At 42.3% G+C, this 13,806-nt stretch overlaps 1 protein-coding gene across 3 annotated transcripts in view; it reads left to right on the top strand.

The window, feature by feature from the left end:
- The window catches only part of CLIP1 (CAP-Gly domain containing linker protein 1), a 128,126-nt gene that overhangs the window by 8,016 nt on the left and 106,304 nt on the right, over positions 1 to 13,806 (top strand). The gene's annotated exons all lie outside the window — the stretch shown is intronic.

Consider the following 13,806-nt stretch of genomic DNA (forward strand, 5'->3'; position numbering starts at 1 on the left):
ATCCACCCTGGATTCCCTGTACCTCCAGCCCTCATATGTACCAGTGTACAGCCTCTGCACCCCATGCACTTTTAATTGCATTTTTCCATGAACTTTTTCAGACCCCCTCATAATGTTGACATAATTTCACATACCTTGCAACTTAACCCCTTGAAGTGTATACCTCAGTGATTTTTAATACTATCCCCATAGTTGTGTAACCACTCGTTTTTAGAACATGTTTATGTTGTAAAGAAATCCATACCCATAACCAGTCACCCCTCATTTCTGCCCCTAGTCCTTGCGCCTCCAGACTAAAGAACCCCTTAAACTCTGTGATGGAATTGATGCCTACCCATAGCGACCCTATAGAGCTGCCTGTGGTGGGTTCCGAGACTAACTCTTGATGGGAGTAGAAAGCCTCATCTTTGCCCTGCTGAGCCCTAGGCAACCACTGATTGACTTTATGTGTCCGTGGGTTTGCTTGTTCTGGACGTTTCTCTTTCAGTATGTGGCCTTGTTTCTTAAATTTGGCATAATATTTTCAAGGTTTATCTATGTTGTAGCGCATCAGTACCTCGTTCCTTTTTATAGTTAGATAATATGTTATGACTTTTATTATTCAGTTGCTAGACCTTTGGGTTCACTCCTTTGGGCTCTTATGAATAGTATTTGTATGAACTCTGATGTACAGTGTTTGGGTGGACAAGTGTTTTGGGTTCTCTTGGATACATACCAAGGAGTGGACTTGATGGAGTATATAATGACTCTGTGCTTAACCTTTTGAGGACCTGACTGCCAAACTGTTTTCCAAAGTGGTTATACAATTTTCCAAGGATAAGAATTCTGGCTTCTCCACATCCTTGCCAACATTTGTTCTTGCTTGTCTTTTTAAAAACAGCTGCCCTACTGGGCCTGATGTGTAAGTTCAATATGGTTTTGATTTCCATTTCCATGATGGCTACTGATGCTGAATATCTTGTGCTTACTGACTACTTGTATAGCTTCTTTGGAGAAATGTGCCAGTTATCTTTTAATTCATTCAATCATCAGATGCTTACTGAGCACTTTTTTATGGGGAAGCATTAGGCTAGATATTGGGGAAGCAAAGCTGAATAAAAGAGGCAGCTACCCAGCCTTTTCAGTTACCTGTAACATTGAATGTAAGACAAGGAAACGAGTGAGATTTCAATCCTTCGCTTGACAGCAAATCCCAGTGCTGTTACTTTACAGAAGACTTTGTGCAGATTGAAAAGTCTTTTGGAACTTAGTCTTCTCATCTGTACATGCTTTATATAGTGGTTATAAAGTTTAGATGAGTTAATATAAAACTCATTAAATTAATGTGAATTCTCTTCTTGCCCCTTTCCCCATAATTCCTGTGACTATTACTAAAGGAAGCTAGATTTTAGTGCCTGTTTTCTGGAAAAGGAAAAAAACACCCCCTTTTACTAAGGTGGGAAATGAAAATCTGCTTTTTTGCTGTGTTTGAGAACGTTGCTTTGAGTAGGAGTGTCTTGCCATTATTGAAGGGCACATTTTTAATGAACAGTTGTCATCGAAGAACTTGTAATTTATGAGTAGTTAAATATTCTGCATAGAAAAGCAACTCTTACTCTTCCTGTCAGAACTTGTGTCTTGTCAAGTTTCAGGCCCTTTTGTGTGTGTGTCATTTTAATTAAAGGTGGACTATTTCAATCTAAGGTCTGGTAGAACTTGATTCTAGGTCTGCATAGAATGCTATGTATGCATTTGGCCTTTAAGATCCAAATGAAGCCAGTTCTTTGACAGTGCTGGGGTGGGGTGGGCTGGGAGGGGACCTGCGTGTATGAACACACGCGTACACACACAACTGTGGATTGGTGAGTAAATTTAGTGGCGCAATACCTTCTCTTTGAAACAGCCAGGGGCTCTGCAGTTTTGTGAAAATAGAAACCTGGTTATTTTTTTCCCAATGTAAATGAAGAGCTGTGACAACCACTCAGTCTGTTCATTTGCCAAGCAAAAACGAGAAAGCTTTCATAAGGAGGGAAAAAAAGCAATGAGGAAGTCCTGTGCCTTTTTCTTGTGCCGAAAAACAGTCTGAGTTTGCTTTCAGTGTGGGCAGGGTCTGACTGTTTCACTAAGGGCAATCAACAATATGCCCACTTTGACTTCTTTGTGAAGATTGATAAAAAAGCCAATTTTAAGTCGCCTATTCATGCTTTTGAGCGCTGGTGGGTATAATGGATTATGCCTTGGGCTGCTAACCTCAAGGTCAGTAGTTCAATTCCATCAGGCACTCCTTAGGAGAAAGATGAGACTTTCAACTCCTGTAAAGATTTACAGTCCCCAAACCCCCCAGAGGCGCGGTTCTACTCTGACTATAGGGTTGCTCCCAATTGAAATCGGCTTGATGGAAATGAGAATTCATCTATCTCAGTGCTGCTTTTAACAGGTCAGGAACTCTTGTACATCAGCTTACCTCTGATGCTGATAGAAAGTATTATCAAACTTTCGATTTACTTTCTGTGTTTTCTTGTATGATACGCTCAAACTAATACTTAACTTTGAAAGACTGATTTTATGCATTGCCCTCTATGGATTGTACTGGTTAGAAATTGGAAGTAAAACTCCCTTGTAGCACCCTTTCAATTAAGGAGGCAATTTTCTGACCCTTCATGGCTAATGTCAGTCTTTTGGTGGCTAAACGGGTTTTCACGTTGATCCTTCTAAGCTCACAATCTAGGTTAAGTCCTAGATGGGTAAATAACTTCGACCTTGACTAAGTAATTTCACTTTACAGAATTGGTTTTCCCAGTGGTAAGATGAGGAAGTTGAACTCGATTGCTAAGATTGCTTCTGATCTAAAATTTTACGATGCTATATTTAAGCACATTTGCTCCTCTTTACTTAGAATAATTGACTGTCATCGACCTAATAAGTAAGTTCTTCTGGGAGATATTAGCCAGGCCTCTTACTTTCAGTCTCGTTTAAGATCCTTCTCTTAGAGTGGCGCACATTAGAGGCACAGAGTCACAGGGAGTTTGTAGAAGTTTTGCATAAGTGAGCAAAATGGCCCTAAATTATTCAGCTTTCATATTCTCATTTGTTCTTAAAATTGTTTTGCAGCTGTAAGAACTTTGGGAAAGGCTGCATATTTTCTGCTTATCCAAGTTGTTGGAGCATAAAATAAATCTTCCCTCAAACTGAGCTGCACACATTCATTATTGGAACCAATTGCATCATGGCATCAAGTTGCAACTTTTTTTATTTTAGCTGCCATAGACTTTGAAATGCTGAGTATAACTTGTATCCTGTACTATTCATACACGCTTGCCATTAAAAAAAGAACTGTGTAAAAAAAAAAAGAACTGTGTAATTTGCCAAACACAAAATACGTTTTCAAAAGGTATGACTATCTCCTGATGTCCTATTCTGACTTCATTCAGCAAACACCTTAAACAATCTTTTTATCACCTAGAGTTCTACTTCTGGCTCTGATGTCAGTCTTTTGGTGGCTAAATGGGCTCTCACATTGATCCTTCTAAGCTCACAATGACCACACAATTTACCATATATACTCGAGTATAAGCCGACGCAAAGGAGCAAGCCTTTGCCCAGAGCAGGGTAGGGGGGTGGGGGGTGGGGTGAAAGAAAGCCATTCCTGAATTTAGACTTTTAGCTTCCTCAACTGGAAGAAAATAAATTTACTTGCTAAACTGCCCCCACTTGTGGTATTTCCATTATGGCAGCACTAGAGAAGGAAGCCACTGTGGCAGCACTTCAGCGTTTCCCTTTGGAGACCAGGGTGATGACAGCAACAGAATCCTAGAGGGGGGCTAGAATACTTAGTGGGGCTTTCCAGGAGTTGGAAGTCTTAGAAGAAACGTTGATGCTTATAACTGCTGTTCACAGTGGTATGCTCAGAAGGAGGCTGTGTGACTTTAATATTTAGTAGACATTTAAGAAGGAGCCCTGGTGGTGCAGAGGTTAAGCACTCAGCTGCTGAAAGGTTAGCAATTCGAGCAAACTAGCTGCTTTGTGGGAGAAACATGGGGCAGTTTGCTTTCCTAAAGACCATAGCATTGGAAACTCATGGGGCCGTTTTACTCTGCCCTCTAGGGTTGCTAGAGTTGTGGTTGACCCTATGGCAACTGGTTTGGCTTTAACCGGAACATTTAAATAGCCTACCATATGAGGGAGCCTTGGTGGCACTGTAGAGTGTTAGACTAGTAACCAAAAGGTCAACAGTCCATATCCATCAGCTGCTCTCAAAGATTTGCAGCCTCTCAAAAAATAAAAACTCTTATTGCCAGTGAGTCAATTCTGACTCATAGTGACCTTATAGGACAGCGTAGAACTGCCCCTGTGGGTTTCCAGGACTCTTATCTGTTTACACATTGTGCTGCTAACTGCAAGGCCAGCAGTTTGAAACCACCAGCCACTTCTCAGGAGAAAGATGAAGCTCTCTGCACCTGTAAAGATTTACAGAATTGACTTGAGTGGCAGTGTGCTCGAATTTTGGTTTCCCATATCAAAGACATACCTGTGGAAATTACAAGGAAACCTTTCCTTTTTCCAAATGGAGACAGTAAAGACCATGTTTTTTCTTTTCATATGTCTAAGCTTTGTATCTATCCATGGTCCACTTTAGAGGCAGCCTTATCAGTTTTTTTTCCCTTTTCAAGTTTTTATTTTTATATGATTTTTGTATTAAAAAAGCATAATTTATGCCACAAATTACAAAGGACTAAAGCAGGACTAGAATAATGAATGCAGATACTCTCAAATTAATGTTATAATACAAGCTTATCCAAGTATTTTGCACATTTCTTTTTCTGTACTTTTGTTCTTTTCAATGTGATCTCCCAGCGCATGGTAAAGAGAACGTTCTGTGAGCGGGAGGTGGGACCTGCTCTGTGAAGCCAGATGAGCAGTTTGCCTGCCTCTGCAGTGAGAATGGGCTATCCGTTCTTCTGTCCTCTGCCTACACAGCTCAAGGAGAGTGCGGGGCTGGGGCTGAGCCAGACCTTGCACACAGGAGACTCTGGGGTCCCCTTCAGGATAGAGCCACATTGCTAACCAGGATTTTGGCAAGCTTTGCCCTGCAATTCACCCCCAAGTCATTTTTCAGGGTCTTCTTAGCCACTTATTTTCTTTCATTCATAAAAGTTAGAGGTAGAGGTGAGGGGGTAGCTGGGGGTGTCTGGTGATCACAGGGCGTGTTGGCGTGGACCAACTTTGGAAGGGTTTGGGATGAGTACAGGGCCATGGGTCAGGGCTTGGCTGCTTCAGGTCTTGGATCCCCCAAGGGAGGACTCCTGGTGGATGTGAAGTGGCTAAGTCCTGGCGGCCTGCCACGCCTGACATGCTTGTCACAGGCCCTAAATTCAAGTGTCTTGGGAAAGTGAAGATGTAAACTACTCTTTGCAACATTAACTTCTAACATGTTACCAAAAGAAAGAAGACCCCCCCACCCCGCCTTATCAGTTTCTTGAGAGATAATATAAATTATCTCCATAAGACTGTTGGTAATTCTAAGGATCATGTTTATTTTATTTTATTTTTAATCATTTTATTGGGGGCTTGTACAACTCATCACAATCCATACATTCATCCACTCTGTCAAGCACATTTGTACATTTGTTGCCATCATCATTCTCAAAACAGTTTCTTTCTTCTTGAGCCCTTGGTATCAGCTCCTCATTTCCCTCCCCCCCTTCCTCCCTGCTCCCTCCTCTCTCATGAGCCCTTGATAATTTATAAATTATTATTATTTTGTCATATCTTACACTGTCCAATGTCTTCTTTCACCCACTTTTCTGTTGTCCATAGGAGGTTATATGTAGATCCTTCTAATCGGTTCCCCCTTTCTACCCCACCTTCGCTCCACCTTCCCAGTATCGCCACTCTCATCACTGGTCCTGAAGGGATCACCTGTCCTGGATTCTCTGTGTTTCCAGTTCCTGTCTGTACCAGTGTACATCCTCTGGTCTAGCCAGATTTGTAAGATAGAATTGGGATCATGATAGTTGGGGGGGGGGGGGAAGTGAGAGGGGGGAAGCATTTAGGAACTAGAGGAAAGTTGTATGTTTCATCATTGCTACACTGCACCCTGACTGGCTCGTCAACTCCCTGTGACCCTTCGTGAGGGGGTGTCCCATTGCCTACAGATGGGTTTTGGGTCTCTACTCCTCACTCCCCCTCATTCACAATGATTTGATTTTTCTTTCTTTTTTTTAAAAACATTTTATTAGGGGCTCATACAACTCTTATCACAATCCATACATATACATACATCAATTGTATAAAGCACATCAGTACATTCTTTGCCCTAATCATTTTCAAAGCATTTGCTCTCCACTTAAGCTCTTTGCATCAGGTCCTCTTTTTTCCCCCCTCCCTCCCCGCACCTCCTTCCCTCGTGAGCCCTTGATAATTTATAGATTATTATTCCGTCATATCTTGCCCTATCCGGGTCTCCCTTCACCCCCTTCTCTGTTGTCTGTCTCCCAGGGAGGAGGTCACATGTCGATCCTTGTAATCGGTTCCCCCTTTCCAAACCACTCACCCTCTACTCTCCCAGTATTGCCCCTCACACCCTGGTCCTGAAGGTATCATCCACCCTGGATTCCTGTGCCTCCAGCTCCTATATGCACCAGTGTACAACCTCTGCTCTATCCAGCCTTGCAAGGTAGAATTTGGATCATGGTAGTTGCGGGGAGGAAGCATCCAAGATGTGGGGGAAAGCTGTGTTCTTCATTGGTGCTACATTGCACCCTGACTGACTCATCTCCTCCCCTAGACCCCTCTGTGAGGGGGTCTCCAGTGGCCGACAAATGGGCTTTGGGTCTCCACTCTGATTTTTTTTGTTTCTTTGATGCCTTATACCCAATCCCTTCGACACCTTGTGATCACACAGGCTGGTGTGCTTCTTTCATGTGGGCTTTGTTGTTTCTGAGTTAGATGGCTGCTTGCAAGTCTTTAAGACCCTAGACACTATATCTTTGATAACCAGGCTCCATCAGCTTTCTTCACCATATTTGCTTATGCACCCGATTAGTTTTATTAAACTGGCATGATGGAATGCTAGTTTAATAGAACAAAATATTCTTGCATTGAGGGAGTACTTGAGTGGAGTCCAAATGTCCATCTGCTACCTTAGTACTAAACCTATAAATATATACACATAGATTCTATTTCCCCATCCTTATATGTAAATGTATTTACATATGTACATGCCTGTATTTAGACCTCTATAAATGCCCTTTGCCTCCTAGTTCTTTCCTCTATTTTCTTTTACTTTACTCTTGTCCCACTATCATGCTCAGCCTTAATTTGGGTTTCAGTAATTCCTCTCATTTGCATTGTTCTTGATCAATCCCTACCAGGCCTCCTACAACCTCCTCGACCACCAGTTTTGGATCCCTTGTTGTTCCCTTGTCCCTGGTTTGTTAACACCCACTTCCTTTCCCCCCACCTCCTCCTCTCCCATGTCCCCCTGAACCATTGGTTCCCATTGTTTTCTCCTCCAGATTGTTCATCCTGCCTATCTTATCTAGATAGACCTGAAGAGATAATAATATGCACAAAAAAAACAAGACAGAGAAAAACAAAGCAACGAAAGAAAACAAAACAACACAAAACCAATGACAAAAAAAAGAGAAAAGCCTGTAGGTAGTTCAAGGACTGTTTGTTGGCCTTTAGGAGTGTTTTCCGGAGTCTGATGGGGTGCCATGCCCTGGCCCCAAAGTCTATTTTTTTTGTGTTCCCCGGGCACTTCCTTGCTCTGTTACCCTTGCTGTTCTGTTGCACGCCCTTAGTGTTTTGCCTCTGTGTGGTGGGGTCAGATGGGCCGCAATTCCTATACTGTGTCTCCAGTGTTGTCCCCTGTAGGGCTATGGGTCAGTGAGGGATGTTGTGTCGTCTCATAGTGGGGCCAGCCATATGGTCTTCTCTGAGGATTGGCTGCTCTGAGCATGATATCGTCCTCGAGGCTTGGTGGGCTAGGATGTACTCCACTATTTCTTCTTCCCTTCTCATATACTCCCGTGTGGTCTGATCAGACATGTCCCTCTCCCTGAGCTGCAGCATCAGTGCTGTCCTCTGAAATAAATTCTTCTGTGGCGAGGGGCAGGTGTCCATGTAGTTAGGATTGGGGCCAGCCCCTCAGACCTCTCCACTGGTTCCCTACTCCATGCTGGTATGTTGCATTCACATCTTGGAGTACTGGGTTGAAGTCTGGTCCTTTTTCCTTCTGGAGATATAAACATACCCTCCCCTTGGGTGTTAGTGCCCTGTTCCTCCGTTACCCATTTCTTTATTTTTTCCTCTCTTTCCCCTCTCCCCCCTTCTTAGTTGGCTAACATCGCTGGATTTGGTTTGGCCCCTGCCACACTACCTGTACCTCACCCCAGGAATGTTGTGTATAGGATCATTTTCCCTACGCCCCTTTTGCATTTTTTTTCAAGCTTACCTCAGCAGACTCATGTTGTACTTGCCCTTTTGTGCTTGACTTTCCTCATTTAGCATAATTTCCTCCAGTTCTTCCCATGCGGCGATGTACTTTCGTCACTGCTTTTTAGTGATGCGTAGTACTCCATTGTATGTATGTACCACAGTTTTTTAATCCATTTGCCAGTTGATGGAAAGTTGGGTTGTTTCCAACTCCTTGCAATTGTGAACTGTGCCGCAATGAACATTGGAGCACAGATGTCTGGCTGTGTTTGTTTCTTGCCTCTTCCCCCTCTTGCCCAGGAGGGGGATTGCTGGGTTGTGTGGTAGCTCAATTTCCGTCCGTTTTAGTAGCTCAATTTCCATCTGTTTTAGATATCACCAGATCGATTTCCATAGTGGCTGTACATACTTACAGGTCCACCAGCAGTGGATGAGAATTCCTGTCTCCCCACAGCCCCTCCAACACTTGTTGCATTCTCATTTTTTAAATTGTGCTATCTTTGAGGGTGTTTTAATTGCATTTCTCTTATGGCTAATGATCGGGAACATTTTCTCATATGTTTATTGGCTATTCCGATTTCTGCCTTGTGAAACTTCTGGTTCTTTGCCCACCTCCTCAGTGGGCAATTAGTTTTTTTCTTTTTGGAATCTAAAATGCTGCTTTTTCTAATGTATTTGAAAACTTAAGTTCCTGTTTCTGTACAGTTAGAGATTTTAGACTGAGTATTGTATCTCATTTGTTTATGATATTCCGCTAAGGAAGTCACTATTTCCAGATGCTCTGGAATCTTGGATAAATTGAAGGACCTCTGCTCCATCCTTTTAGGCATACATACTGCTGGTAAGGGCTGAGCCAGCTTCTGGAAGGTAGATTCTGTTTCTTTTTTCTTTCCATTTTGGACTGGGAAAACAGTTTTCTTCCACACACTCTGCATTATTTCTCAATCTTGGAATGCCATTTTCCCCCTCTTATTGTAACAGGCATCCCCTTTTGTAAACTCACTATTTGAAGGCTAAGATTGTATTCTGTTGTTGTTATGTTAGATGCCATTGCGTCAGTTCTGATCCATGATGGCCCACCCAGCAGAATGAATGCTGCCCAGTTCAGTGTCTTCCTCGCATACGTTGCAATGCTTGAACCATTGTTGCAGTCACTGGGTCATTTCATCTTATCGAGAACCTCCCTCTTTTCCCCTCATCTTCCACTTGAGCAAGCATGGGGCTCTTCTCCAGAGACAGGTTCTTCCTCATAACATGTCCAAAGTAGTCAGGTAAAGTCTCATCAACCTTGCTTTTAATGACATACTTACTCCAATTCAGGTTTGTTTATTTTTCGGGCATCCCAGAGTATATTCAATATTCTTTTCAGCACCATAATTCAAAGGCAACAATTCTTCTCAGATCTTCCTTACTCATTGTCCAGCTTTCGCCTGCAGATAAGGTGTTTGAAAATAATTGTGGTTTAGGTCAGGTATACCTTAGTCCTCAAAATGACTTTAGCTTTTAAAAAGCATTTTAAAGAGGACTTTTGTGGTAGATTTACTCAGTGCAGTATATTGTTTGCTTTCATGACTGCTGCTTCCAAGGGCATTGATTGTAGATTCAAATAAAATGAAATCCTTGACAGTTTCAGTCTTTTCTTCATTTATCCTGGTGTTCCTTATTGATCCAGTTGTGGAGTTTCTTTCGTTCTTTTTTAAAAGTTTTTGTATTCTTGATTTTGAGGTGTAATACTGATGACTGTACTATTTGATTTTCTTTTTTTTTAAATTAATCATTAAAAAATTAATCATTTTATTTGTTTTTTAACATTTTATTAGGGGCTCATCCAACTCTTATCACAATCCATACATACATCAATTGTGTAAAGCACATCTGTACATTCATTGCCCTCATCATTTTCTTTCTTTTTTTTTTTTAAATTTTAACAATTTATTAGGGGCTCATACAATTCTTATCACAGTTCATACATATACATACATCAATTGTATAAAGCACATCTGTACAGTCTTTGCCCCAATCATTTTTTTCTCCTCTTTTCTTTTTTTACATTTTATTAGGGACTCATACAACTCTTATCACCATCCATACATATACATACATCAATTGTATAAAGCACATCCATACATTCCCTGCCCCAATCATTCTCAAGGCATTTGCTCTCCACTTAAGCCCCTTGCATCAGGTCCTCGCCCTCATCATTTTCAAAGCATTTGCTCTCCACTTAAGCCCTTGGCATTAGGTCCTCGTTTTTTCCCCTCCCTCCCCGCTCCCCTCTTCCTCATGAGCCCTCGATAATTTATAAATTATTATTTTGTCATATTTTGCCCTATCCGATGTCTCCCTTCACCCCTTTTTCCGCTGTCCGTCCCCCAGGGAAGAGGTCACACGTAGATCCTTGTAATCGGCTCCCTCCCTCCAACCCATTCTCCCTCTATGCTCCCAGTATCTCCACTCACACCCCTGGTCCTGAAGGTATCATCCGCCCTGGATTCCCTGTGCCTCCAGCTCCCATCTGCACCAGTGTACATCCTCTGCTCTATCCAGACTTGCAATGTAGAATTTGGATTATAGTGGAGGGGGGCGGGAGGAAGCATTCAGGACCTAGAGGAAAGCTGTATTTTTCATCGGTGCTACATCGCACCCTGACTGACTCATCTCCTCCCCTAGACCCCTCTGCAAGGGAATCTCCAGCGGCCGACAAATGGGCTTTGGGTCTCCACTCTGCTTCCCCTTCATTTACTGTGGTAAAATTTTTTTATTCTGATGATGCCTTATACCTGATCCCTTTGACACCTCGTGATCACACAGGCTGGTGTGCTTCTTCCATGTGGGCTTTGTTGCTTCTGAGCTAGATGGCCGCTTATTTACCTTCAAGCCTTTAAGACCCCAGATGCTATTCCTTTTGATAGCCAGGCACCATCAGCTTTCTTCGCCACATTTGCTTATGCACCCGTTTGTCCTCAGTGATCATATCATGGAGGTGTGCAACCCAATGATGGGATTTTTTGTTCTTTGATGCCTGATAACTGATCCCTTCGGAACCTCGTGATCACACAGGCTGGTGTGTTCTTCCATGTGGGCTTTGTTGCTTCTGAGCTAGATGGCCACTTGTTTATCTTCAAGCCTTTAAGACCCCAGACACTATATCTTTTGATAACCAGGCACTGTCAGCTTTCTTCACCACATTTGCTTATTCACCCACTTTGTCTTCAGCAGTTGTGTTGGGAGGGTGAGCATCATAGAATGCCAATTTAGTAGAAGAAAGTATTTTTGTATTGAGGGAGTGCTTGAGTGGAGGCCCAATGTCCTTCCGCCACCTTAATTCTAAACCTATAAATAATAGGCACGTAGATCTATTTCCCCATCCTCACATATATATTTGCTTATGTACATGTCTTTGTCTAGACCTCTATAAATGCCCTTTGCCTCCTAGCTCTTTCCTCTATTTCCCTTGACTTTCCTCCTGTCCCACTATCATGCTCCTTCCCCCCCTGGGTTCCTGCAATACCTCTTCCTTACATTACCCTTGATCATGTCCTACCAGGCCTGCCACACCCACCTCATCACCAATTTGGATCACTTCTTGTTCCCTTGTCCCTGGGTTTGTTAACACCACTTCCTTACCCACCACCTCCCCCTATCCCATTTACCCCCTGAACTGTCTGTCGGTTGTTTTTCCTCCAGATTGTTCATTCAGCCTATCTTTTTTAGACAGATTTGCGCAGATAATAACATGCACGAAAACAAGACAGAGCAAAACCAAGCAACAATATACAACAAAACAACAACAAACCACTGACAAAGAGCAAAACAAAACACAACAGGAAAGAAAAGCTTGTAGTTAGTTCAAGGATCGTTGGTTGGCCTTTAGGAGTGTTTTCCAGTCCAGTCTGTTGGGGCACCACGCCCTGGCCCCAAAGTCCACCTTCAGCATTCCCTGGGGACCTTGCCGCTCTATTCCCTTGCTGTTCTGCTGCACTCCCCCAGTGCTTTGCCTCGGTGTGGTGGGATCAGGTCAGGCGCAATTCCCACACTGTGTCTCTGGTGCTTTTCCCCGCAGAGCCATGGGTCAGTGAGGGATGCCATGTCTAATAGTCAGGCTGGCCATGTGGTCTATTGGGGGGCTTTTACAGCTCTTTTCAAAATACATCCATCCATCCATTGTGTTAAGCACATTTGTACATTTGTTGCTGTCATCGTGATTTTCATCAGTAAGTCACTCAAGTCCACTTCAGTTTCAGCAGGCAAGGTTGTGTCATGTGCATATTGCAGGTTTCCTAGATGTTAAGATGTGGGACAATGAAGAACGGACTCTTTCTTGTAGATAGCAACTAACAATAGACTATAAGTCAGAGGCAATTTGCTAGAGTTAAGGGACATAGTATCAGATAAGTAAGAAAGTAATAACTAACTCTACTAAATGACACCTAACCACAACAGTAGTGGTCTCTGAATCAGACAGTTTACTAGTTTAGGGACCTTAGTATCAGGTAATTAATGACTGAATAAAGTTACTTATTAGAAACCAACTAACAAGCAAAAACTATTTCTAAGTAACAGACAATTTTTATTTATTTATTGTATTTAAAGATAATTTTATTGGTGGCTTCTACAGCTCTTATAACAATCCATACATCAGTTGTATCAAGCATATTTGTACATACGTTTCCATCATTAGTTTCTAAATATTTACTTTAAAATTCTTTTCAATTTTTATTTTTTTCTTATTTTAATGGGGGCTCAAGTAGCAATTTTTTTTTTTTAGTAGCAGACAATGTATAAGAGTTGTAGTTGTTTTAGGGAGCTGAGGAGATGATTTTGACTCAGTGAGAAACTGTAGGCCAGAGTAGAAGTGCCCATAGGGTTCCCAAGTCTGTAAAGCAGAGTGCCACCTCCTTCTTTCATGGAGAAGCTGGTGGGTTCAAACCACCCACCCTCTGGTTAGCAGGGCACTTAACCACTGAGCCTCCAGGAGAGCTTTAAAATTAAAAAAAATAATTTTATTGGGGGTGCTTATAACTCTTATCACAATCTTATTACATCAATTGTGTAAACCACATTTGTACATTTTTTGCCCTCATCATTCTCAAAACATTTGCTCTCCAGAGGGCTCTTTTTATTAGTTTCCAAACTCAAAAATACCAAACTCACTGCCATCAAGTGGAGTCTGCAGAGGTTTCCTGCAATAAGAAACGGCTAAGCAAGATGCCCCTCTGCAGAATGATGATGCTCTGGTCACCACTGGCTTTGTGCTTGAAATGCTGCCTCCCACTGTACTGGCCTTATATCTGTCCATAACTAGCTTTCTACCACTGAGCTGTCGTTTGAGGATCAATACCTTGTGCCACAATCAGGGCAGTTTATAAAACTTTATACATTATGCAC

Source organism: Tenrec ecaudatus, chromosome 16, assembly GCF_050624435.1.
Source record: "Tenrec ecaudatus isolate mTenEca1 chromosome 16, mTenEca1.hap1, whole genome shotgun sequence".
Lineage (NCBI taxonomy): Eukaryota > Metazoa > Chordata > Mammalia > Afrosoricida > Tenrecidae > Tenrec > Tenrec ecaudatus.